The sequence below is a fragment of the Pinus tabuliformis genome, chromosome 8, assembly GCF_031772625.1.
Source record: "Pinus tabuliformis cultivar Carrire ecotype Pingquan chromosome 8, CPIR1, whole genome shotgun sequence".
Taxonomy (NCBI): domain Eukaryota; kingdom Viridiplantae; phylum Streptophyta; class Pinopsida; order Pinales; family Pinaceae; genus Pinus; species Pinus tabuliformis.
The window spans coordinates 1561328103-1561353683 of record NC_142294.1 but is presented as its reverse complement, the minus strand read 5'-3'; the positions used below and the strand labels follow the sequence as shown (position 1 = coordinate 1561353683).

At 38.2% G+C, this 25581-nt stretch overlaps 1 pseudogene; it reads left to right on the top strand.

Annotated features, from left to right (window-relative positions):
• Nucleotides 1–5098: 5098 nt before the first annotated feature.
• Nucleotides 5099–25581, top strand: part of LOC149241930 (acyl-coenzyme A oxidase 2, peroxisomal pseudogene) — a 33830-nt pseudogene continuing 13347 nt past the window's right edge.

The window sequence follows — 25581 nt, the reverse complement described above, 5'->3', positions numbered from 1 at the left end:
TATCTTCTTTAAATTTTTCAAAGCCGGCCAACAAATTCTTTCTAATCTCCTCAATTTCATCAGAGGGACATGGGGTAATTTGGCCTTTAATCCCTGCCAAGTGTTGTTTCAGCCTATTAATCCCCCCAGGACCTGCCTTAATTTTCTTATGGCAAAATTTGCATTGCATTTGACTATCAACCATTTCAACATATGCCCAAGCAGGATATTTTGCTCTAGGTGCCATTTTTTGACTAGGAAAACAATCTGAAAATGAAAAAAAAATAAAAAAAATTGATTCAATGTTCATTTATTTGACAAAAAACACTCTTTAAGCTTTCTTGATATGCACCTAAAATTTACTAAGCAAAAACAGATTTGTAAGGGTGGAAAAAAATACCTCCAGGCACAAACTGCCTCCTCAAGCTTGCTCCAAGAATCAGCTCCTCAATGCTGCTCCAAATGGTTGCCCAAGAAGCTCCTCACTCCAGCTACAATGCTCCTCCAAGACTCCTCACTGCTGCTCCAAAACAAGCTCAAGAACTGCTCACTAACTCTCAAAGAAGACTCTCACTCAAATGCATAAGACTGCTGTGAGTGAAATGAGAGCATTTGGTCGTCTTAAATAGAGTTTGGGAGGGGGAAATGGACCCCAAAAGCATTTAACAATTTACCATTACCCTTTGGAATCCACAAACCCTATTAACTTTACCAAAAAACACCAAAAAAGTGAAAAAAAAAACATGATTTACGCTGCCCAGCCGCTTTTTATTGACCCGGCCTGGTCAATACGGACTCGGCCTGGTTGACCGAGTCAGCTATGACTCGGCCTGGTCATTGGATGACTAGGCCGAGTCATAGCTGACTCGGCCAACCTAGCCGGTTACTTGGCCTGGTCGTAATTTTTTTTTTCGACTCGGTTTGACCAGGCCGTTTCCGAGTCAACTCGGTCTGGTTGTAAAACACTGCTTGCAGCTTTTATACTTAAAATGCACAAGAGGAATGGCTTATAGAGACATACACGAACCATACATAGAGAGAACTTTATAGAGACAATCCCACAATATTAAGCAATAATTTGCATGCAACAATTAGCCCTAAAACAACGAAAATCTCAATCCAACGTATATGACAAAAGTAACAATAATTACATAAAAATTTCTTACTTACATGAAATAGAGTATATCCAACCATTCACAAATGACAATAGATAAGCTCCAGGAGAAGATAGACCAATGACCATACATAAAAGTTCACGCATAAATGCTCCATTTCATCCTCCAGAAAAAAGTGTGAAATTCTCTAAAGAAGAGAGAGATCTAGTCCAAAGTGATGATGATAAATTAACTCATCTCACTCCTATTTATACACAACTTAGGAGTTCGAATTAGCATCCTTGGCCTACATAAGCCCCAAAATAAAATAATGTGCTAATAATACAACTTTTGGTGACAAGCCCACCAAACTAGCTCATAAATGAAAAAGTAAGCCTTTCAAGAGGTCAAATAATAATCTATGCATGTCGTAGTGCCCTCTAAGAGACCTAATGAGGTCCATGGGTGCCACAATGAAAAATAGGACCCTCAAAAGCAATGGACAAGGAGTAGGCCCCTTGTAATAACATGTGGTGCTCAAAATGACATGTGGGGGCACACAAGTGTCCTCATGGGTCTCCAAACAAATCGAAGATACTTGTAGGTCACTTGCAAGGGCTAGGATGATAATGTAGGTGATGCCACAGCCTTGTACAAGTCCTGAATCATTTGCCCAGTGTATGGTGTAGATCTGGGGCCAACTGGGGATCCATGAAGTGCAATCTGCTGCTCTGGAGGCCCATGGATCTCAAATCTCACAATATATGTGCTAATGTATCCCTCTGGAGGATTAGGACCTTGTATAGGGAGACCAAACCCTAAACAGAAACCATCTACAATCCTGCAAAAAATCCAATGCATCCCTTAGCCTTCCAATACAACAAGATATTAGAGAAATAGAGTAAATGAGCTTACCTAATCATGGACCACAGGTGGAAACTTCATAATGGTCTGCCCTTTCGTAATGGGCTTCAGGATGGGCCAATGTCTCCTAAACTCCAAATGGGGTTAACCAAGTATCCTATTAGGTGGTTTCTACTTCTAAAGGGGATAATATTCAAGTTACATCCTTCAAAAAGTGGTGGCATGTGACAAATATGGTGTGTGTTGAATTATGTAGCTTGGGAGGCAGTCTAAGCCCTAGGTTTCAAGGTTTGGAGGGCAAAGCACCATAAGGGGAACTTGTGGGCTTGGAACCCAAGTATGGGGTTTTGATATCCACCGTGTTTTAGGGAAAAGCCATGATGGATTCATGACATGTGATGGATGAGGATGATAGTTCTAGGAAAGTTGATTCCAACGCATCAAAAATCGTCTGAATCTGAGTTGTCGTTAGAGAGATATGAATTTTTGAAGTTGACATAATTATTATTGGTTGTCAAGTAGGCCGACTTGAAAAATCCAACAGACATGTTGCTTCAAATATGAAGTTTTGAGAGCCCTTCTTTATGGTATATATACAAGGTGATATGGAGTCATTTTGAGCATCCAATCTTGTTCATCACATACCTTAGAAAGAGAACTCGTTGGAGAGAAGAATTTTTTGCCCTAACTACAACAAAAGAGGATCTGAAATAGCGTGGGTTAAGGTATGTTCAGGGGTCCATTTTTTTGGACAGAACTGTTGGTGGGAGGGCTGAAGCCCTGATCTTGTAGGCCACAGCCAAGGCAAGGACAACAAGTTAGTTTGGAGGTTGTTTGGTGGGTGGACAATCCTCATAAGAGGCTGCCACAAGTCTGTCTATACACCTGTAGGATGTTGCTGTCTTTTAGGAGGCTAAGTCTGTGTTTAAGGGCTTGAATTTTCCCTAAAAGAGTTGCGTGGATGAGCAACCTCCTATTGAAGGACAACCACATTTCATAAGGAAAATTCTGGGCTAGATTTGAGGATGGTTAGCGACTATGTTGTGTGCCCTAACCAGTCCCAGAAATTGCAGCAGTGCATGAGTCACAAACAATAGTGTTTTGGTATGTGTTGAGTCATAGTTTGGTGACAATAATTGGATAAGACTTCTTGTCGCTTGTTGGAGCCATTTATATGACATTCCAAGGTGAGGAAAACTAAAAAGTCATATTAGGTGCGAATCTGACAATGACGAAATTGGGTGCCATAGGGCTGTTGGAGGTCAGCGTGTTGGCTACCCAAAGTAGCCCTAGACGAGCTATACTGAAGGACAAAAAGAATCTGAATATTGGGTGAAGGATGGTGTCAAAGTGCAACACTTTGATGGACAAAAGTCGTTCATAGCCTGGAAGACTAGAGCTCGGGAATTAGGCCTACCCAGAGAGTAGTTTATGAGCCAGTGTTCATTGTAGCAGACGTGACTTGCAGCAATGATACAAGGCAACCTTCTTAGAGTATTGATGTGTAGTGGCCTTGATGAACTAAGGCACTACTAGTGAGCGGTGCGGGTGAGACAGACCGACAGGACAATATACCACATAGAAGTGTTGCAACCAAGTTTGTCATTGTATCTTGTAACCATATACCGTTGTATTTATCAGATTTGGATTAATATAACGAAGATTGGTGACTTTACATTATTGTACAGCTTTGTTTAAAACTGTGTATATTGTGCATATGTGATTCACTGCTTTATATTTCCGTTGTGCAAAGTAGTTTATGGTTGAGACTCTTGGTTTGGTAGTGTCAGTGATTTTAAGACTCTAACTTAGACCCAAGGTCGTGGAAATTCAACGTGGTATTAGAGTGTGTCTGAGTGACTTTGGAAGTAAGTAAATCAATGTTGTGCACAACGAAGTACTTCGTGAGAGGAAGTTCGTCACATTGTGAGTGAAGGGTTCACTACAATGTTGAAGTTGCATGCAGGCATCTGGTATGAGGATAAGTTGGAGGGGTTGTCCAACTATAGTCCATGGAAGGAAAGGATCAAGTTGGTATTGGAGGTCAACCGAATCTGGGATTTTGCAGAGAAAGAGATCAAGAAGCCAACCAACCCTAAGGAGTTGGAAATATGGTAAGATTTGGATGCGAGGACAAGATTGATCATCCTAGATGGTGTGAAGGATGCCCTAATACCTCATTTGTCCGAGAAGAGCACCGCGCATGAGATGTGGGTGTCTCTTCAGAATTTGTTCCAAAATAAGAATGAGAATTGGGTATTGATATTGGAGGATAAGTTGAAGTCCACCAAGATGTTAAAGGGTGAAATGTGACCTCATATTTGACAAGATTGTCTCAAGTCAAAGATGAGCTTCCTAGCATCGGTGTGACTGTCTTAGATGGAGATATGGTAAGGATTCTCTTGAAAGGGTTCACCAAGGAATGGAAACCCTTCATCAAAGGAATTGTTGCAAGGGAGATGCTGCCAGATGCGGATAGGTTGTTTGATGACTTCGTTCAGGAAGAGTTGCGAGACAAGGATCTTTAGCGGAAGCAGAAAGCTTCATATGATGACATGGCACTTGCATCACGAATGAAGGGTAAGCAAAAGAAAGACTTGATTAAAGTCAAGTGTTTCAACTGTGGCGAGATGGGTCATTTTTTGTGAAGATGTCTGAAGAAGAAGAAGAAGGGAGATGATGAGAAAAGAAAAGGGAAGCAGGCCACCCTTATTGCCAAAAGAGCAAAGATGGATGAGCTTGCTAGAAGATTGGAAGACGAAGAGAAGTTTTCTATGATTTCTCATTTCTCGCAGAGTACTATCAAAGAGGATGGATGGTACGTGGACAATGGTGCGACGAAGCATATGACAGGGTCACAAGATATTTTTGAGACTCTAGCTGGATGGGACTCAAAGTTGCACATGGTGTTGGGTGACAAGAGTCAGTTGGAGATCCGAGGATCAGGTGTTATGCCATTTAGAATGGAGACATGATTTATGATGCAGGTCCAGGATGTACTATTTATACCAGGACTCATATATAATGTGCTCTCCATCTCGATGATGGAGAAGAAGGGGTTTGAGGTCTTGTTCCAAGATGGGAAGGCAAGACTCCGGCTCATAGGGTCTAACTCTGATGGGATTGTACTTGGAGTCAGGGAGAATCGTCTCTATAGGTTGATGGCCAAGCCTATGGATCATGGAAAGAAACATGTGGAGCAGGTACAGGTTCCAGAGAAGAAAGAGCAGGTGCAGGCTTCAGAGGAGAAGGTATAGGGTCTCGAGAAGAAGGTACACTTTCCTGAGAAGGTCCAGGTTCCAGAGACTTAGAGGGAGTTTAATTCGAAAGAGCGTTTGCAAATTCAGAGGGAGACTCTGCAACCCAAGAAGAGCACGTGGTTAGTGGTGAGTAATGGTGCTCCTATGTTAGAATTGGCAACTAGGGCCAAACTCCATGTGGGTCATCATATTTATGGACGCTGATATTTTTCTTGGATCCCTCTCATCGAGAGGTGTAGGATTGATCTAAAGATCATCCGATTTCGACAAGTATTCATGGAGTTATGAATTTATTTGTGTTATAAGACAAATTGTCAAGTCAACCAGCAACTTGGGTAGGCTCAGACGCCAAATAGTCATGTCTATTCATCATCTACGTAAATAGGAGAGGACTTGAAGTCATTTGAGGGACACACTCTTCATGTGATCTCCTCCTCTCCACGTCTTTGGGTTTTTGGTGAAGGAGAGAGACACTAAGAGTACGTTGGGCTAAGTAGATGATGCCTTAGCTGCAGTCGCTGATGCCCTAGCCGCAGTGATGCCTTAGCTACAGATGATGCCCTAGCCGCAGTAAGCCGCAGTCTTATGGGGAGATCTACACGCAGAAAAGAGGAGACTTATGTACAACATAAATAAGCCCCTATACGCTGTCTCAAGAGGCTCATTCCGTAGATGAAAGGAGGGCTAATATAGGCCCTAAATGAAGGGCTGAATCCGTTGTCCACTGACACTCTACACAGCAAGAAAGAGACTCGTCATCCGCAGTCAGAAAGAGGATCTATACATAGTCCTAGAGGAGACCTGTTTACGCAACAAGGAGATATATATGGAACCTTCCATCCACTGTCTAAGGAAGCTCTAAAGGAGCCCTTGCCACAGGTATGAAAGTCACTCAACTTCAGCGAAGAAGGGAAGGACGTTAGGGTCATTCTCATTACTGTTTTGAAGTGCAAATGAACCAGCGTTAAGGCCACATTACAGGAGTCTACTTCTGGGCGGTTTGTAAGGGCATTTGTTGCAAGGTTTATCACTGTCTTGAGCAGCAGATTGCACAAAAGACATTGCGGATGGACTGCGCCCTTTTAGTGGACTGTTGGGTGAGTATGGGGGCTGGTTCTAGCCTTATATTCCAGCGTTTGACAACAGCTACGAAGGGAGACAATACCATAGTCTATTAAGCCTGATCAAGAGGCAGTGTTGAATCTGATGGGTGTGAATAGGGTGCTGTAGCAAGACGGAGTTTGTACCCCAACCAGTGTAGTGATGAGGTGTTCATGAGGACAGTTTAAGGTGACCTATCTAATAAGCAGTGACAGCTAGAGCAGCAGCATGATGACGATTAAGAGCAACGAGTTGTGTACAGTGTACAACTCAGCAGTAAAGCAGCATGGTGCAGCTGAGGAACATGGTATGATGTTGCAATATGATGAGGTTCAGTGTATGGACGAGATGCAACACAATGATAGGTGAAGGAGTCACCTTGAAGAATCAGTTGAAGCAGCATGTCTTCAACTGATCTCATGTAGAGATGATCTATTCTCTTATCTAGAAAGTCAAAGTGTTGACTTATGTTGTAAATGTACTATCTCTCTCTCTTTCTCTGCCAAACTATTGAAGAACATAAAAGAAGAATTGATCAAAGGTTTCTCCACATTGGGGTTTGTCCCTCGCTGGCGCCACATCTTGTGTCCTCTTGTCTTGGCTTGCCTTCTGCGATTTATATTTATGTTTTATCTGTAGTTTACTTTAATTCTGATGTGATTGCTAATCTGAAAAAGATATTGAGCTAACAGTGAAAATTGAAATAAATTGCTCTAACATAGAACATACCTAAAATTAACATGGTATCAGAGCTGAGGTGAAGACAATCCCCAAGCAAGAGTGAAAAAGCAAATCACTGAAGACAGTTGGGAAAGAATAAAAGGATCAGTGGATTCCTCATCCCTCTTCAAATTCATCGAGGGTGAAGTCGAAGTAGAGAATATTATCAGAATCAACTGAAGTTTTTGATGTCCTACCTAAAGATCACTTCGTTGGGAAGTGCGGATCTAAGGGTGGAAGGAAAAGAGGATGCCTTGGTTACAATAAGTTTGGCCATTATGCGAAGGAGTGTCCAATGGTAGAGACACATCTCTTGATGAAGATAACAATCATTCTAGGGACATCTTCAATGCTCAAAGGAATAACAGGGAATGCAGGTCATCAAGGAAATGGTTGACTCTTCAAAGAAAGCAAGGAACCCCAGGTATGAAGAATCAAATGTTGTTTCTGATAAGATAAAGAAGCGTTATCTTGTATTGGCCCTCTCCTTCAGATTCTTTGAGAATCTAGCTTATTGATTGTAGTGCTTCAAGGCACTTCATCAGATAGATGAGTGCACTCTCTAATTTGGTAGAGATGGAAACAATCGTAGGATTATACTTGGAGCCGATGCCACCTATCCTGGAAGGGGTGTAGGTAATGTTATCCCTCAATTGAATGAGGGTAACTCAATTCATTTACAAAATCTCTTTTATGTGCCTGATCGCAAGAAGAACCTGGTGTCCATTTCAGCAATGGACGTCAAAGGTTTCACAGTGGCACTCATCGATGGAAAGGTACGTGTTTGAAAATAGAATTTTCAAAGATGTTTTTGAGTTTAGGGTTGTATCAAGTTGCAGGAAGTCTACTAGGGACCATGTCCATTGACACATAGCACCGAAGGTCTGTAAGTCATATGGTGACAGGGATGCCTGAATTCAAGAAGAGCATGAAGGTACATGTCTGAGATGTACCAAAGGAAAATCTTATAAGGGGACCATTCCCCTCATGCAGCAGGTCCACAGGTTTGGAACAACCCGAGAAGTTTGAGATTCATAATCAGGAATCTCATGAATACATGTGGGAGAAAGCCCTCTATGGCTTGAAGCAAAACACCCCAGGCGTAGTATGAGAGGATTGATCGCTGTCTGATGAAGCTAAGATTCACTAGGAGTGAAAGCGATCCAAACCATTACCCAAAGGTTGTGGATGATAGACCTCTCATACTGACACCTTATGAGGACAACCTATTTCTGACAGGTGCAGACCCTCTCATTTGCAGAAGTAAGAGGGAGTTGGATTCCAGATGTGGAATGATAAACTGCAAGCCTGTGACTACCTCGAAGATCTTAACTTTCAGAAGTTATATGGTAGTGATGTCAGACCAGATTTGAGAAATGCCTCTGAGTTTCATAAACTCATTCGCGTTGATGTTCTCGGTGAACTTCCGTCCGAACATATGTTTTGCAGTTAGCATGGTGAGCTCATATTTGGTTGAGCCTCACTGAATCGGTGCCAAGAATCTTTTGAGATATCTTCGGGGCACAATCTCTCATGGATTGAGATACACTACCGAAAATATGAAACTGCATGTTTATTCGAATGCTGACTGGGCAGGCAGTGTGGAGGATCACTAGAGCACTTCTCAGTGCTGGTTCTCTTTGGATTCTGCTTCGATATCATAGATGAGCAAGAAGCATAAATCGGTTGCTATAAGCACCACCGAGACTGAATACACAGAAGCTGCATGGTTGCATAAGCTATTAAGTGAACTGTTTGTACACATGATGAATACCACTAAGATTCTCTATGACAACTAGAGGTGGGATTCGATTATTGGGGAATCTCGTATTTGATGATTGCTCTAGCAAACAGACATCAGATACTACCTTATCTGGGATATGGTAAGTCAATGAGCGAGGAAGCTCCATCGCAACGAGATGATGTACAGGTCGCTACACTTTGTCAAAGCCCCGGGGAAAGATCAAATCTGTGATTTTCCCGAATGACTTGGAGTCGTCGAGAGACCCTTGTAAAAGGGTCCTGCATGTTGCATACATTGAGCTCTGGGGGCTTGGGGTACTTACTGGAGCAACGTACGACCACAGGGTGACTCACCCTCCCCTAGTGGTGCGCACTGAACAAGATGATTAGTTCTCCTGTGGGCTAGGATAATTCGTTCTCCATGGCAACTGTGGAACAGGATGATTAGTTCTCCTACGGGCCAAGATGATTCACTCTCCGTGGCAACTATGGAACAGGATGATTAGTTCTCCTGTGGGCTAGGATGATTCATTCTCCGTGGCGATTATGGAACAAGATGATTCGTTCTCCTGTAGACTAGTATGATTAGTTCTCCGTGGCATCCACTGGATAGGATGATTAGTTCTCCTATCGAGGCGTCCTACCCATGCAGTCTAGGACTCATGGGAAGTACCTCTCATCTGATCAATGAGTAGGGAAATGAGGATAGGGACCATAGTAGTACCGATGGACGCATCGTTGTATCTACCGTACTCCCTCTGCTAGGATGACCTTCATTGATCTGGGATCAATGATACTAGTCTGGGACCAGTGAGAGTGGTACACCCTCTGAAACTGACTTCGGGTCAATAGAGGACTAATCTGGGACCAGTGAAAGTGGTACACACTCCAGACTAACTTCGGGTCAGTGGAGGATGGTATGAGACATTCTCAATTTATTCTTCTTCTTCATGGTTCAGTTGAGCAGAGCTAAGCAGAACTGAGCAGAAATGATCAAAGCATAGCAGAGCAGTGCAGTGCATTGATGGCAGAGATAGCACAGTCGGACATATGGATCAGTAGATGGAGTTCTCCCTAGTTGAGGAGTGTTAAAATTGGCAACTAGAGCCAAACTCCATGTGGGTCCTCATATTTATGGTAGCTGATATTTTTCTTGGATCCCTCTCATTGAGAGATGCAGGATTAATCTAAAGATCATCCGATTCCGACAAGTATTCATGGAGTTATGAATTTATTTGTGTTATAAGAAATTTGTCAAGTTGGCCAACAATGTGTGTAGGCTCAGAAGCCCAATAGTCATGTCTATTCATCATCTACGTTTTAGTATAAAGAGGAGAGGACTTGAAGTCATTTGAAGGACACACTCTTCATGTGATCTCCTCCTCTCCACGTCTTTGGGTTTTTGGTGAAGGAGAGAGACACTAAGAGTATGCTGGGCTAAGTATATGATGCCCTAGACGCAGTAAGTTGCAGGCTTATGAGGATATCTACACACAGAAAAGAGGAGACTTATGTACAGCATAAATAAGCCCCTATACGCTATCTCAAGAGGCTCAATCCGCAGATGAAAGGAGGGCTAATATAGGCCCTAAATGAAGGCCTGAATCTGCTGTCCATTGACCCTATACACAGCGAGAAAGAGACTCGTCATTCACAGTTAGAAAGAGGATCTATACACAGTCTTAGAGGAGACCTGTTTATGCAGCAAGAAGATATATATGGAACCTTCCATCCATTGTCTAAGAAAGATCTAAAAGAGCCCTTGCCACAGGTTTGAAAATCACCTAACCGATACAATGTCTGGTCACAATCCAAGAGGTTTGTATGCAACAAGAAAAGGCACTCAACTTCAGTGAAGAAGGGAAGGACGTTAGGGTCATTCTCATGACTGTTTTGAAGTGCAAATGAACCAGCATTAAGGCCACATTACAGGAGTCTACTTCTGGGCTGTTTGTAAGGGCATTTGTTGCAAGGTTTATCTCTGTCTTGGGCAGCGGATTGCACAGAAGACATTGCGGATGGACTGAGCCCTTTTAGTGGACTGTTGGGTGAGTATGGGGGCTGGTTCTAGCCTTATATTCCAGCGTTTGACAACAGCTAGGAAGGGAGACAATACCGCAGTCTATTATGCCTGATCAAGAGGCTGTGTTGAATCTGATGGGTGTGAATAGGGTGTTGTAGCAAGACGGAGTTTGTACCCCAACCAGTGTAGTGATGAGGTTGTTCATGAGGACAGTTTAAGGTGACCTATCTAATAAGCAGTGACAGCTAGAGCAGCAGCATGATGATGATTAAGAGCAGCAAGTTGTGTACAGCGTACAACTCAGCAGTAAAGCAGCATGGTGCAGCTCATGAACATGGTATGATGTTGCAATATGATGAGGTGCAGCATATGGACGAGAAGCAGCACGTCTTCAACTGATCTCATGTAGAGATGATCTATTCTCTTATCTAGAAAGTCAAAGTGTTGACTTCTGTTCTAAATGTACTCTCTCTATTTCTCTACCGAACTATTGAAGAACATAAAAGAAGAATTGATCAAGGGTTTCTCCGCATTAGGGTTTGTCCCTAGCTGGCACCACATCTTGTGTCCTCTTGTCTTGCTTGTCTTCTACAATTTATATTTATGTTCTATTTGCAGTTTACTTTAATGCTGGTATGATTGCTAATATAAAAAAGATATTGAGCTAACAATGAAAATTGAAATAAATTTTTCTAGCATAGAACATACCTAAAATTAACATCCTATAACTGCCAAGAAGGAATCATGGAAAGAGTGCAAGACGTTACAGGATAAGAAGAAGAAACAGGTTGCTTCCATGAGTGACATCAACACTTCTGATAAGGGCGCAGTTCACTGTATATGGATTTCTGCGATTGTGAGCGCCAAGAGTTGGGAAAGTGTTGTGAGCAGTGATTATGATGACGAGATACTTCCTAGTCTTGGAAGTACCTCCCTCGCTAAGAGAGAGTGTTGAATTGTGTAGCTTGGAAGGTTTTATAACCTACCGCCTACACCTACCTACAAGTCAGTGAGAAAAGCCTTCAACCCCACAAGGTGGTTAGTGGCAGGGGACTCAGAGAAGGGGTTATCAAACTAATCCCGACTTTCTCTGTTTGAGTTATCTCCTAGATTAGCTAAAGGGGGTGGTCCCTAATGAAAAATTATGTTAAAAGATGTGAGTTTCTAGTAGAGTGTTATAGTGAAAATAGATTACTTTCAAGGATTCATGAGAAAATATGATGTGAGCAACTTGAAATAAAAATGTCAATCATTAACATTAGAAAAAACATAAAACCAGTGCCTTATAACGAATTTGCTCAACAATTTAAAGATGTATTTTCTCAAAGTAAAATGCAATGCTCTCAAAAGAGAAAGAAAAGTAACCCTGAAATGTAAACAATAATTGTTAGCACAAGATATGTAAGATACAAAATGATTTTGAGATAATCCACTTTATGAATCAAAACATATGAAACATATCTTGCCAAAACCCAAAAATTAGTAATTAACATGGAAATGTAAAAGAAAAGGAGTGCTAAACCAAGACATCAATATTAAATTAGACTTGAAGCATAAAAAGAAAGTACTTATTTGAAAGAATTACAATATTTGCTTTTGGAATAGACTTTGCATATGAAAACTCAAACCATCAAGAGACAAGTAAAATAAATGTAATTGAAAGTTTTCTTGGTTAATTTTATCAATTATCTCTACAACAAGATTACAATTTAACTTTTCAATCCTCATACCTCACCCTCGCCCAAAGATATGGATCTCATAGTGAGGAGTCAGTAGAGGAGTAGAGGGTCCATAAGATGTCTAGTTCAACCAACTTATGTTGAAGGTAAAATTTTAATGAAGCTTGGGGCCTTCCTATATTAAAATGCCTAGATGAAGTGCAAATTGTGTTAATTCCCCAAATTAAACTAATGCTACATGCAAATGCTTCAAAGAGAAATAGTTTGCAAAACTTGAGACGCTAGAATGCTAAGTCACCTGACACGGGAATTTAGGATTCGTAGGATACGGGGATTTGAGTGTTGGATTCAGACATGTTGACCCCCCGGAACAAGACACGTAAGATTTGTTATATATTATTTTATATATATATATATATATATATATATATATAAAATTAGATATTTCTTACACAAATTCTCATTAATGATACAAATTCATTGATTTCAAACATAGATCTTCATCTAGATGTTAGTTTTACTGTAATGTAGATAGGTTCCCAACAGTTTTACTCATCAGATTCTAAACCACATAATGTCAATAGCATGGACAAATCATGCATACAGAGAATCACTGGCAGTGGAGACATTGGTGGCAGAATGCAATGTTAAAAGATAACATGTCTAATGGTAAAGATTTGATGATATCTAAGGCTGTGCTAAAATAATATAATATATACTTCGACTTCAGTAATCTGATTCTGTCCACACTTAGTCAGTGTTATTAGAACCAGAACCAACCAACAGTCAGACTGGTACAGAACCAAAACAGGCCCGTGAACCAGTCTACTAAAAAAAACACAAAATATGCAGAATTTAATGATTCACACACACACACACATACAGGGAAAATTTTAAGAACCCCCCCTAAATTTATAAATATAATAAATGGGTGAATCTCCATGGTATATAGGAAAAATGGAAGGCGATTTTATCAATAATATAATATGTATATATAATTTTTTGGCGAATCTCTCACCAGGCATGGCGAATATTTTACTCAATTATAAAATCTTGTAAGATCTTCGCGAGTCTTTCACTAAATAATAAAACTTTATAAAGTCCTAGTGAATCTTAGCATATGCTACATGCTGGTTTAATTCCCCCATTTAAATAGGCTACATTCCAGGTGAATACCATGGGTCAATACCATGTGCCATTTTGGTGAATACCATGGGTCAATACCATGTGCCATTTTTATTTTTATTAATTCTAATATTAGGGTTAATAATTATTTTTTGCATGATATTAATAACAATCTAGTCCATGGCATTTGTCCCATAGTATTTTGGCCATAGGTTTCACCTAAATATAACCCATTTTTTGAGTGTTTGTAAATATAAGGTGACTTATGGAGTAAATATAAAAAAATGTTTTATTTGTTTACCATACCTCTCGTTTATTTATATTTTTATTAATTTACCATACCTCTTTTACAAATATGGTATTTGCCCCATATGATTCACTTAAATAAAACCTCTTTCTTGAGCTTTCATAAATAGAACGAGGGTTATGGACTAAATATAAAAGAGGTTTTATTTATTTACGATACGTCTAGTTTATTTATATTTTTATTTATTTACCATACCTTTTGAGTAAGTATAAAAAGACGTTTTATTTATTTACCATACCTCCACTTTACTTATATTTTTATTTGTTTACACCCTTAAATGTATATAAAGTGACTTATGGAGTAAATATAAAAAATGTTTTATTTATTTACCATACCTCTCATTTATTTATATTTTTATTAATTTACCATACCTCTTTTATAAATATGGCATTTGGCCCATAGGATTCACTTAAATAAAACCTATTTTTGAAAATGGGCGAATGGATTCACTTAAATAAAACCTATTCTTGAAAATGGGCGAATGGAAGGTTGTAAGTCCTAATTTCAAGGGCTAAATTTACCTTTTTTACCCTCTCCCTTAAAATAAGGTGGGCTATTTGAGGTGATTTGTAAAAATGTACTATGATACAAAATATTCGCCCACTAAAAATTTAAAACCCCTTAATTTCGTCAAAGGGCGAACATTCGCCCCTAAAATTATCCTTGCATACATATCTTAACCATTAGGCACCAATATGTAAAGTTTGTGCATTTCAGGGTTTGGGAGTGAGGAGGAAGGGTTTTCTCTTTTCCCCTTATTTTTCATTCCCCTCCCCGGAACCACTGGTGTTCCCACAGTCCATTAGTGTGTGAATTGGTGTGAACCAGCTGGTGTCAGTACCAAACCAGTTGTGAATGGGTCTGAACTAGCCCCCTGATCTGGTTCAGCTACTGGTTTGAAGACTGAACATCTGTACCAGTGTGGATCAACTGGTCCTGATAACACTCCTTGGTAGTGCAATCATGACAAGGACTAAAATAAATAGAGTCTTGAAAAATCCTTATGGGTACATAGCTGCCAGTACGGTTCTAACAAAAATAACCCTCATAAACCCTCACAAACCTCATAAACCCTCCCTCATAAACCTCATAAACCCTAACATTTTTGGGATTCGAATCCCAAAATAGGGACACGATGTGTCATAACGGAACATGACCGAGATTCGATCGTGTTCCGTTAAGACACGTCGTGTCCCATTTTTGGGTTCGAATTCCCATCGAATTGTGTCGGATTCGTGGGATTCAGACACGTGGCATATTTTGGACAAATCTGGTTTCATAGCTAGAATGTAAATAACCTCATGTGTTTGCGCCATTGAATGAAAAATAAACAAGTAAAATAGAATAGATTGCTTTAAGCTACAATTGTTTCAAATAAATGATAGTGCTCCAATAGTTTCCATAGCATAAATTGACCAAGTAATGAAGCATATACTTGAAGAAATTATGAAACAATTAAAACTTGCCAAAGTATGAAGAGTTTACACATAAAATGATATTTTATCAAGTTTACAATTTGGAAGCTTATGCATGTGGGAATTTAAACACAAGATTAGTAAAAAATTGCATGAAGAGTGAAATGTGTTGATTTTAAGCATGCAAAATATGAAATTAAAAGCTAGAAAGCTAAAAAAACTAGAATCAAGATTAGACCACCCAAAAGAATCCCTCCTTTAAATAAGGAAGGGAGATGCCATGGGAAAAATCCCAAGCTCCCTCAAACAATTATTTATTTTTTTTTTTTTTTTTTTTTTAGCGCTTGAAGCGGGTAAAAATGTCTTTAAGAGGGTTGTCCACAATGTGAAAGATATATTTACAAAGATAGGAATCTAACAACGCTAGACTCTCTCCCAAAAATATAAAAACAACAAAATTGAAGATGAAAAAAATCTCCAAAAGAGATTTACAAGGCTCAAAAGGCCCACGTCCTAGATGAGTTTGCAACTCTTTCTCTAGTGCTTACGGTCTCCCTAGAAATCAATGTTTGGATAGCGTGAGGGGGTCCTGCATAAACACGAGTGACTAGTTTCTCAAAACTTCTCCTCAAGCTCCTTGTTGCCAATGCTCAAGCCTATGGGCTGCAAAACACAAAATCAATTGTCAATGTGAAATTAGAGAAACGAAACCAAAACTAAATTTAGAATTTAATATACAAAATACTAGTTCAAGTAATGAGAGTGAAGCCCTATACTTACCTAGCTTTGGAAATAAGTCTTGAATAAGAGATATAACTTTGAAAGAACTAGAATCAAATACGTATTTTAAATTTAAATGGATGATCAAGTACCTATAGAGTAAAAAAACTCTATTTTTCTCTTCGTTGGATGAAAAATACAAAATATCTTTCCTACACATTTGAACAAATATTAGTTTGGAAAGGATTAGAGAAATATAATAAATAAGATAAACCAAACATTCATTCTAAAATGAATTGGCAAACTTATCTCCAAAATAATACTCTAAATCAATGATATCTGCAAAATAGCTTGCACACATCAATCCAAACAAGATGGCAAGTATAACCTAATATTAGTTCAATATGCAAAATAAATTACACACAATAGAAATAGCATGAAAGGAGATCACCTTATAACGCCAAGAGAACACCAACTAGATAACCCCAAAGTCTTGATTATATTAAAAAATTATGCAAGTACAAAATGGCAGAGTTTTCTCAAGCTCAATAGCTCATAACATGATACAATATAAGAGCACATAGCCTCATCATATAGAGAGTTGGGAGAAAATCCCAAGGAAGAGTGCATGTGAAAACCGAACTTAGAGCAAATCTCAAGGAAAGATAAATCAAGTGCGATGTGGAGAAGATAGATGACACCAAAGAAAAATCGAATTCCATATGGGCACCTCAAGGGAAATCAAATTCCATATATGGCATAATAAACATATCTATGAGTGAACCAAAACAATGAGATAACTCTAGTCACACCAAATCAAACTCGAACCAAGTGTCACCACTTCAGATGATGATCGCAAAGATGCTCTGCACAGATCCCTAGGAACTGTGTGATTTCCTCAAGTGAAACTCGTAACCCTCCATGTGAAGTGCTAAGTGTAGAAGCAACTCGAGCCAACAGTGAGAGAAGGCCTCACAAAATCCTCAGTCTAAATATTCCGAAATATTTCATAGAATATTCCTTCAGTACATGAGTTCTTCTATTAAATTTGATTTTCCACATGTGCAACTGCCGCTTTATCTCTAAGAAATTTGATTTTATGAAATAATGGTATATTTATGATGCAGTGCACTAAGTCATCTTCCATGTGTCTGTTGACTCAACTCTTTGACCTAGGATAATTTCCAAGTCATTCTATCACATGGAATAATTTAATTCTCTCTATTTTATTTAATTCTAGCCTAATTAAATGCCACAATTTCTACTAAATTTAGGAAATGTGGGTTTTTGCGGTTCAAAACACATTACTAACCCCTCAAAATATGTCATAGTAGAAAGTTGAGAGTGAGATGTAATTGTTATTACTCATACCCCATACAAATTCTCTAAACTACAGTTTTATTTCAATTTTTGACCCGCGAGAAATCTTAAAAAAAATGATTACCTAGACCTAACCAAATTCCATGATCTTTTTTGTGTGATCTAGTATGGTAATATATATTGACTCTAGACACTAAAATGTGTTAGGACCTCAACCTTTAAACCGTCACCCCGATTTTGGGGTAAAAAGAATGGAAAACCCCAAAAAAATATTCGCCTCTGTAAAAGAAGGGATAATTAACCAGATAAAAAAGGACTCCAAGGTGTACTCATTTTTTTATCGAGTCCCAATATCCTAGGCCTATTATAGACTCAAAACTTATCATTACTAGTATCACTTCTTACAATTCCCTGCAGGGTGTGGAATCTAGGTACAAGAAACATTACGAGAAGATAGAAGTAGAGTTAAAAAACTTTGTTGTCTGATGAAATCTGATGGTACAAGTGTTCTCTGGATCATCCTTGGCCATGGAGTCTTTCATATAATCATCAGGTGCCATCCCAGTGGTCAACATTTAGCTCCATATGGGGATGCATGCTAGATATGAAGTGATACTGTGCAAGAACCTAGAATCTACATCCATCGACGAAAGAAATATATCAACAGTGTCCATTCAAAATATCATCAAATGAAATCAAGTACAGAAATGAAGAAATTGAAATTTATTCTAAGAGCATAAATGATATTTATTCAAGAAATAAAACTAATTAAACAAAAATGACAAGGGATAAGGTTAGAAATATGATACAAAAAGATAACCCATGGCATCAGATGTCTTTGATGAAATCCATCTTGAGAACCTGCCTACTCACATGAAATCCATATGTTCTTTCTTTGATGTGCCTTGTTCAATTCCGACTATCTTGAGACTATGACTTACCCCAATGTTAACCTGTTTGTGGCCATCAAATATACCAAACCTCTTCCTTTTCCTTTTCTGACTATTGATGCGTTGAGGCTTGATCTTGCTCAAAATTGGTGGTTCATTTTTTATATCTTTTTTTTCTTTTTCGTTTTTTTATTTTCTTCTTGATTAGTTTCGATGGTGATTATGAAGCAATTATTGTCAATCCTACTGCTTTGTCATGAAAATGCTCTGATGGAATATTTGAAGTACCCAAGCTTTTTGAGCTATGCCTAATTTCTTTGTTTTGAATTTGTCTTGTTAGAGGGGGAAGAAAATTTGTCAACACTGCATCACTTCCTGTCTTGCATGATCTATAGATAATCTCATTGTTGGGTTTCTTTGGATCCTCAACATGATATATTTTCTCTAACTCTCGATCAAGTCTGACAAAGATATTATCAAGCATGGGGATGGTGGCATATGATAAGTCCATTTGAAGGCTACCACCAAAATTTGATGCTCATTTTCTTGAAGGCTACCACTTAAATATGATTTCTTTAATGTGATTCGCTTCCATGCTCTTGATGATTTGAGTTAATTCTTTAATAAAATCATGTGTAGTCTCTTCCTTGGCCTTGCCTTTGGAATAATTTGATTTTGAGGACTCTATATTGAAACCGAGAATTTCAAATTTTCCCAATTGCTTTCTAGCCCTTTCTATCTTCAAGGCTTTAGATTGAGCTACACTTATATTTGCAGACTCCTACCTCAACTCATAGGCATTATCAACACCAAAAGCAACTAAATATGAGCATAAAAAAATTTCATCGGCATGTTTAACAATAGCATACATGCTTTTACTAATTCATTGAATTTCTTGTTAAACTCCTCCATGGTTTCATTATCATTTTTCTTCATGTTGCTAATGGCATTGATCAAATACCTATTTTCCTTCTTCTCTCCAAACTTATCTAAAAATGCAGTTATAATGACTTGTAAAGAGTTATATGAGTTAGTAGGTTTCTCAGTGAGTCAATCAAAAGTATCCTTTTCTAAAGATAAAACAAAAATTCTTATCTTCACATCTTCATAAATAGCAGTGTTACACCATTTAAAGATACAAACATTAAATTTTTTCACATGTGATGTAGCACTAATGGCATTGTTACCTTGAAAGGAAGGCAAATTTTCAATAGCCTTATCAAGGATATTGTGAAGATAGCCATTTATATTAGTGAAGTCACAAGGAGAAAAAATATCATTCATGATGTCAGGCTTTACATGTTCTTGAAAAAACACATGAATATCATAAATAACCTCTTGCCCAATACTAACAAGAGTTCTACTATGAAAAAGTCTATTCAACCTCTCTCTAAAAACCCTTTTAGGATCAAGAGAGGGGCTAACTAGAACATTTCAATTTCTCATAGTAGAGACTCTTGCAAAATTTGGATTGAGTGGAGTCACCACTTGAGCAAGAATCTAAATCTAAAGTTCAAATATGCTCAAACCAAAAGGTTAGTCGATTTCCGAGGTACATGAAAGCTTGTACATGGTGACGCCAAAAATGTTATCACCTACCACCTACACTTACCTACAAGTCAGTGAGAAAATCCTTCAACCCCACAAGGTGTGGTTGGTGGTAGGGAACTCAGAGAAGGCGTTGTCAAACTAATCCCGACTCACCGTTTGAGCTATCTCCTAGGTTATTTATGGGGGTGGTCCTTAATGAAAAGTTTTGTTAAAAGATGTGAGTTTCTAGGAGAGTGTTATAGTGAAAATGGATTACTATTAAGGATTCATGAGCGAATATGATGTGAGCAACTTGAAATAACAATGCCAATCATTAACATGAGAAAAACCATAAAATCAGTGCCTGATAAGGAATTTGATCAGCAATTTAAAGATATATTTGTTCAAAGTAAAATGCAATGCTCTTAAAAGAGAAAACAAAGTAACCCTGAAATGTAAACAAAAATTTTTAGTACAAGATATGAAAGATACAAAATGCTTTTGAGATAATCAACTTTATGAATAAAAACACGTGAAACATATCTTGCCAAAATCCAAAAATTAGTAATTAACTTGGAAATGTAAAAGAAAGAAAGTGTTAAACCAAGACATCAATATGAAATTAGACCTGAAGCATGAAAATAAAACACTTGTTTGAAAGGATTACAATATTTTATTTTGGAATAGACTTTGCATATGAAAACTCAAACTATCAAGAGATAAGTAAAGTAAATGTAATGGAAAGTGCTCTTGGTTAATTTTATCAATTATCTCTATAACAAGATTACAATTTAACTCTTCAATCATCAGACATCACCCTCGCCCAAAGATATGGATCTCATATTAAAAAGTCAGTAGAGGAGTAGAGGGTCCCTAAGATGTCTACTTCAACCAACTTATGTTAGAGGTAAAAATTTTAATGAGGCTTGGGGCCTTCCTATACTAAAATGTTTAGATGAAGTGCAAATTGTATTAATTCACCAAATTAAACTAATGCTACATGCAAATGTTTCAAAGAAAAATAGTTTGAAAAACTTAAGAAGCTAGAATGTAAATAAGCTCATATGTGTTTGCACCATTGAATGGAAAATATGCAAATAAATGGAATAGATTGCTTTAAACTACAATTGTTTCAAATAAATTATCGTACTTCAATAGTTTCCATAGCATAAATTGACCGTGTAATGAAGCATATACTTCAGGAAATTATAAAACAATTAAAACTTGTCAAAGTATGAAGTGTTTACACATAATATGAGATTTTCTCAAGTTTATAATTTGGAAGCTTATGCATGTAGAAATTTAAATACAAGATTAATAAAAATTTGCATGTGGAGTGAAATGTGTTGATTTTAAGCATGCAAGATATGAAATTAAAAGCTAGAAAGCTAAGAAAAACTAGAAGCAAAACTAGACCACCCATAAGAATCCCTCCTCTAAATGAGGAAGGGGGATGCCATGGGAAAAATGCCAAGCTCCCTCAAACAATTTTTTTATGTTTTATTAGCGCAAATGCCTCTAAGAGGGTTTCCCATAATGTGTGAGAGATCTTTACAAAGATAGGAATCTAATAATGCTAGACTCTCTTCCTAAAATATAACAACAAAAAATTTGAAGATGGAAAACAAACTCTCGAAAAGTGATTCATAAGGCTCAAAAGGCCCAGCAAGGAGGTCATGCGTAAACACGAGTGAGTAGTTTACCAAAGCTTCTCCTCAAGATCCTTGTTATCCAATGCTCAAGCCTATGTGATGCAAAACACAAAACCAATTGTCAGTGTAAAATTAAGAAAAAGAAACCAAAACTAAACTTAGAAATTAATATACAAAATACTAGCTCAGGTAATGGGAGTGAACGCCCATACTTTTCTAACTTTAGAAATGAGTCTTGAATATAAGATATAACTTTGAAAGAACTAGAATCAAAGAAATATTTTAAATTTAAATGGATGATCAAGTAACTATAGAGTAAGAAAACTCCCTTTTGCTCTTCGTTGGATGAAACACTTGAGTGAAAAAATGGTTGAGTCTTAGATCATTGTGACTCTAGGAGTGAATTGATCTAATTGAGATTTGTCCCACTTCCAAATGGATTCCTACACACAATACACAAGATATTTACTACACATTTGAACAAGTATTAGTTTGCAAAGGATTATAGCAAGATGATGAATAAGATAGACCAATCATTCCTCTTAAAATGAACTAGCAAGCTTATCCCTAGAATAATACTCTAAATCAATGATATGTGCAAGATAAATTGCACACATCAATCCAAGCAAAATGACAAGTACAAACTAATATTAATTTAATATGCAAAAGGAATTACACATAATAACAATAACATGAAAGGACATCACCTCATAACGCTAAGAGAATACCAGCCAGATAGCCCCCAAGTCTTGATTATATTAAGAAAGTATGCAAGTATAAAATGACAGAGTTTGAACACATAGCCTCATTATATAGAGATTTGGGAGCAAATCCCAAGGAATAATGCAGGTGAGAACTGAACAAAGGAAATATAAGTCAAGATCGATGTGGAGAAGATAGAGACACCATAGCAAAATCGAATTCCATATGGGCACGTAAAGGGAAATCGAATTCCATATATGGCATAGTAAACATATCTATGAGTGAACCAAAACAATCAGATCCCAAAGATGCTCTGCGCAAATCCCGAGGAGCTGTGGGATTTCCTCAAGTGAAACTCGTAATCCTCCATGTGAAGTGTTAAGTGTAGAAGCAACTCGAGCTAACAGTGAGAGAAGGCTCCACAAAATCCCTAGTCTAAATATTTCGTAGAATATTCCTTTAGTACATGAGTTCCTCTAATAAATTTGATTTTCCACATGTGCAACCGCTGCTTTATCTCTAGAAATTCGATTTCATGAAATCATGGTATATTTATGATGTAGTGTGCTCAGTCATCTTCCACATGTTTGTTGACTCAACTCTTTGACTTAAAATAATTTCCAAGTCATTTCCACGTCATTCTGTCACATGGAATAATTTATTTCTCTCTATTTTATTTAATTCTAGCCTAATTAAATGCCACAATTTCAACTAAACTTATGAAATGTGGGTTTTGAGGGTCCAAAACACATTATTAACCCCTCAAAGTGTCATAGTCGAAAGTTGAGGGTGAGATGTGTAATTTTTATTACTCATACCCCATACAACTTGTCTAAATTACACTTATTACAATTTAAATACAATTTTATTTGCAATTTTTGACTGGCAGGAAATCTAAAAAGTTAAAAAATGACTACTTAGACCTTACCAAATTCCACGAAATTTTCTGTGTGATCTAGTATGGTAATATACATAGACTAAAGACACTAGGATGTGTTAGGGGCTCAACCTTCAAATCGTCACCCTAGCTTTGGGGTAAAAAGTGAGTGAAAAAACTCAAAAAATTATCTGCCTCTGAAAAAGAAGAAATAATTAACTAACTTAAAAAAACACTCTAAGGTGTACTCGTTTGTTGATTGAGTCTCAACATCCTAGACCTGTTATAGACTCAAAACTCATCATTATTAGTATCACTTATTACAATTCCCCGCAAGTGTAGAATCTTGGTATAAGAAAGATGATGAGAAGATAAAAGTAGAGTTAAAAAACTATGTCGACTGATGAGATCTAATGGTACAAGTGTCCTTTGGATCATCTTTGGGCATGGAGTCTTTCATATAATCATCAAGTGCCATCCCAGTGGTCAACATGAGGTACTCCAAGTCCTAGGGTTCAGGGTTTGGAAGGAAAAGCACCACAAGCGCAGCTTGTGGGCTTGAAACCTAAGTATGGGGTTTTGACACCCATCATGTTTTAGGGAAAAACCATGATGGATTCACGACATGTGATGGATGAAGATGATAGTGTTCGGAAAGACGATTCCAACACATCGAAAATCGTCCGAATCCAAGTTGTCGTTAGAGAGACGAATTTTTGAAGTTGACATAATTATTATTGGTTGTCAAGTAGGTCGACTTGAAGAATCCAATGGACGTGTTGCTTCAAATATGACGTTTTGAGAGCCCTTCTTTATGGTATATATACAAGGTGATATGGAGTCATTTTGAGCATCCAATCTTGTGCATCACATACCTTAGAAACAAAACTCATTGGAGAGAAGAATTATGTGCCCTAACCGCAGCAAAAGAGGATCCGAAACAACGTTGGTTAAGGTCTGTTCAGGGATCCATTTTTTAGATAGAGCTATTGGTGGGAGGGCCCAAGCCCTGTTCCTCTAGGCCACAGCCAAGGCAGGGACAACGAGTTAGTTTGGAGGTTGTTTGGTGGGTGGAAAGTCCCTGTAACAAGTTGTGACAGGGCTATCTATACACCTGTAGGATGTTGTTGTCTTTTAGGAGGATAAGTCTGTGTTTAAGGGCTTGAATCTTCCCTAAAAGAGCAGCGTGGAGGAGCAACCTCCCATTGAAGGACAACCACATTTCATAGGGGCAATTCTGGGCCAGATTTGAGGATGGGTAGGCACTGTGTTTTGTGCCCTAACCAGCCCTAGAAATTGCAGTAGTGCAGGATTCACAAACAATAGTGTTTTGTTATGTGTTGGGTCACAGTTTGGTGATCATAATTGGATCAAATTTGTTGTAGTCTATTGGAGCCATTTGTATGACATTCCGAGGTGAGGAAAAGTCATCTTAGATGCAGATCTGATAGTGATGAGATTGGGTGCCATAGGACTATTGGAGGGCAACGTGTTGGTTAACCAAAGTAACCCTAGACGAGCTATCTTGAAGGACGAAGAGCCGCTGAAGGTTGGGTGAAGGATGGTGTCGAAGTGTAACACTTAGATGGATGAAAGTTGTTGCTAGCCTGGGAGATTGGAGCTCGAGAATTAGGCCTACCCAGACAACAGTTAATGAGCCTGTGTTCATTATAGCAGACGTGACTTGCAACCCTCTTGGAGTCTCGATGTGTAGTGGCCTTGATGGAATAAGGCACTACTAGTGAGCAATACGGGTGCAATGGACCAGCAGGACAAGATATGACATAGAAGTGCTGCAGCCAAGTTTGTCATTGTATCTTGTAACCATAGAATCTTGTATTTATCAGATTTTGATTAATATAACGAAGATTAGTGATTGAACATTATTATACAATTTTGTTTAAAACTGTGCATATTGTGCATATGTGATTTACTGCTTTATATTTCTGTTGTGCAAATTAGTTTATGGTTCAGATTCTCGTTTGATAGTGTTAGTGATTTTAAGACTCTAACCTAGACCCAAGGTCGTGGAAATTCAACAGAGTGGAGTAAGGGATGAGAAGGGGCAGCCCTGGGTCACATGCTGGGGTGCAAGGATAGTTAATAAGAGGGAATCCCATACTTGGGTTTATAATGTATAGGAGGGAGAAATCATGGTACATGAGGTTCCCTAACCTTGATTTTTACACCCTTCTTTGTATGCCTTTTGTCTTTTTATGATTTTGTTTGATTAACTGCTTGGGGCTCAAGGCGTTAGAGCATGATGTATAAGATAAAGAAATGAATTCCCCCCTTTTAAGGTGGGGCGGATCATCGCCCACCAGGGGTTGGGACAATCATGGGTTGTTATATGATGAAGAAGGCTATAGTACTTATAGGAACCAGGGTGATGGCCATGATGATGGGGTAGAGATCATGTATTGGCTTTTGTCAACGTGCTAAAATATTTTTGTCCAAGCCATCTTTTGCATTTTGAGGTATTTTTCTTGTTGAAAGTGGCCATATATGCTTTTAACTTTCTTTTTAATTGCATCAACCTTTGGGCTTCATTTCAGGGCATGACCCAAGGTGTGGGCAAGG